Source organism: Centruroides sculpturatus, unplaced genomic scaffold (genome assembly GCF_000671375.1).
Source record: "Centruroides sculpturatus isolate CEXI.00-Female unplaced genomic scaffold, Cexi_2.0 scaffold87, whole genome shotgun sequence".
NCBI classification, from domain to species: domain Eukaryota; kingdom Metazoa; phylum Arthropoda; class Arachnida; order Scorpiones; family Buthidae; genus Centruroides; species Centruroides sculpturatus.
In genome coordinates this window covers 1,053,145-1,055,915 of record NW_019384414.1, presented here as the reverse complement: position 1 = coordinate 1,055,915, position 2,771 = coordinate 1,053,145, and the positions used below count along the sequence as shown (strand labels likewise).

Below are 2,771 nucleotides of genomic sequence, written 5' to 3'. Positions count from 1 at the left end.
CTCCATATCATACCTTTTTTTAAGCTTTAATTATCTCTTCTTCAGAATTATTTTTAAATACAATAACCAAAACAAATTTACCAATTATATCAGTTACTAGTAGCCCGGGACGCCCCCTAGTGGGCGTTCTTTACAAATTTCCATGAGGCACGGTTCCTTTGACTTTTTTGTTCCTATCAATATGCTGTACAGCTCTGTTAAAATCAGAATGGTAAGATTTACCCTCCGAATGAAGAGGTGGCGACCCCCCAAACCGTAAACCCCTGTACTAACAATGAAGTCAAAGGAACCATACCCCTACTCGCGACCCTTCGAGAGATATAAGCCCCTGAAATAATAAATTCCTATTACAAATATACCAAATTATTTATATTGTTATATTGACCAAATAATAATTTATTGGCCAAATGAATAATAAAAATTTATATTGTTAATTTAAATAAGAATTAAAATTGTTAATTAGAATGTTTGAAATGACACACGATAGGGGCGCCTCTAGTGTCCGTTATCAAATGGTTACGGGACAGACAGATACTCGTTGAATGGGTTATATATATAGATTCGTTCGCCGTCCGATGTGACGCTCCGCGACGAAAACAAGCTTAAGCATTGACGTCTTCGAACGGGTACACTCGATAAGTATTCCGACAATTTTTTGTTCGTAACATATTTTATATCGATCATTTCCAACAAACTATACGTATTTTGGAAATATTCGAGTGAAATTAGTCTAGATTTGATTAATTTTACGAAAGAAAACCTCTCAAATGGCCGTACCCCCTAATCAGCACAAGTGCCGTATATACCCCCGATGGTCGCGTAGACGGGACAAATAACGAACCTAACCGAAGCGCCGCCATTTTAGTCACAATAGGTAACATATACCCAATTACAAAAATATGAGAACGACACACCGAATCGCGATAATACCAATCCGTACAAAAAATCAAAAAATACTTCTTAAAAGAATTTCTTATTGCTAACTCTTAAAATATTAACTTACACTAAGAAAGAAATAGCCAAGATGTACAGAACAAAAGTACCTGAGTTGTACGAACGTCTTTCTCTTCCTACCCCGTTGAGTTCTTCGTGGAGACTAGTGACGTCAGCGCTTCTTCGCCGTTGCGCTCAACGATTGAGTATTCGACAAACTAACATGGCGGCTTCCACGAGAAAGTAAATTTCGCTTATAGAAATTATCCATTCGCTCTTGCTGTGGATGCTGTAATAGCGGACAGATTAATGAACGATTTGTATATGATAAAACATGTGATTTCACCATTATGTTGGATAATTTGGTCAATATTGAATTAAGCTTTTTTTCATAAACAAACTACTTCCACGAATTATTACGACCGATATTTGGCCCTGTTTAGTCTTCCTAATGATATAAATATTCAAGAAATTCAAATTATTAAAGAAAGACCCAGTATACAAGAAAATGATACAGATAAGGGTTCATTTGAATAAAAGGATTTATTCGAATAATCAGGGGCGGCCTTATCCATTGCGAGGCTCTGGGCGGCAGATCTTTGCGAGGCCCTTGTCCTTTGTGCAAAGTATGTGAATTGAAATAGTAGGCACTTATTAATATTAATATATACTGTACTATAAATTAAATTTATTTTATTGTTATAACTAATAGCCAAGGATAAAATAAAAAGTTTTAAATATCAACTTTTTTCTACTTGGTTGTTGCGCGAGGCCCCTCCAAGAGCGAGGCCCCGGGCGATTGCCCTGCTCGCCACCCTCTAAGGCCGCCACTGCGAATAATGGTTAAGCGAGTTACTTTAATTATTTAGCAAAACAGTCACAATCGTTGTATTCTTACGTTGGCCATCATGAAAAGTGCTCTTTCAACGGAAACGTTTCTTTTTTTCTACAAAACGTAACGTCGGATCATTTAACAGAGGGACTCAACAGAAAATTCACTGTTGAATCAACCGTTGAATATAGAAACGTAAGGATAAAGTAAGTATACCTAGAAGGTTCACTCGAGAAACACAAGGAAATTTTGTGGATGGTTAGCCGCTAATAGTGACCCTATTTTTCAAGAGTCTAGCTTCCAGGGAGCTAAACTTGTTTTGTATACCTGTTCCGAGAAACATCCTATTGTTCGATGTTTCTCGGAACAGACACCCTCATGTTGACAAAAGAAGGATTAAAAAGAAATAGAAAGTTCTAGAAAGAGAAAACAAAGAACAAAGGAAAGACGTTAGAAATTTAAAATATGATTAATTATTAATTATCAATAATTAAGACGTTTAAATTTAAAATAATTAATAAGGCGGGCACAATGTTAATTTTTTACTTGTCTCAGTTTCATTTTTCTTAGAAGAAATCTTTTCATGCAATAGTAAGTTAGTGATCATTAACATTGTTTTATTTTAACGTTTCTTTGATTTGATTCGACAAGGAAGTGACAGCAACATACACCCAACCACTGTTCAGTTTTTGTACTTATAACGAATGATTAGTGATGTTGCTTAGTCCGTCAGTCAAAGCGTACTTCTGTTATAACGAAGAAGATGAATCATAAATCCTATTGAACCTGATACGCTCAAAAGACTTTGCTAGCAACATTGTTGTGCAACATCAGTTCAGTGATACACTTGAAAAAGTATTATCACAACCACAAGAAAATGTTACTATTTGTGATTCAACCTCTGAACTTACGGACCACGATTTGTATTGCAAGAAATATATTTGTGACATACTATATAATACATTGCTTGGCAGACTATGAAGTCAAGCCTTCAATTAAAAGTACA

At 35.5% G+C, this 2,771-nt stretch overlaps 1 protein-coding gene across 1 annotated transcript in view; it reads right to left on the bottom strand.

Annotated features, from left to right (window-relative positions):
* Positions 1 to 1,090, bottom strand: part of LOC111619144 (activating signal cointegrator 1 complex subunit 2-like) — a 90,300-nt gene extending 89,210 nt beyond the window's left edge. Inside the window, exon 1 of the mRNA XM_023360819.1 lies at positions 1,044 to 1,090. The gene's annotated coding sequence lies outside the window, so the exon portion shown is untranslated. The remainder of the gene's footprint in view (positions 1 to 1,043) is intronic.
* Between the last annotated feature and the right edge of the window lie 1,681 nt (positions 1,091 to 2,771).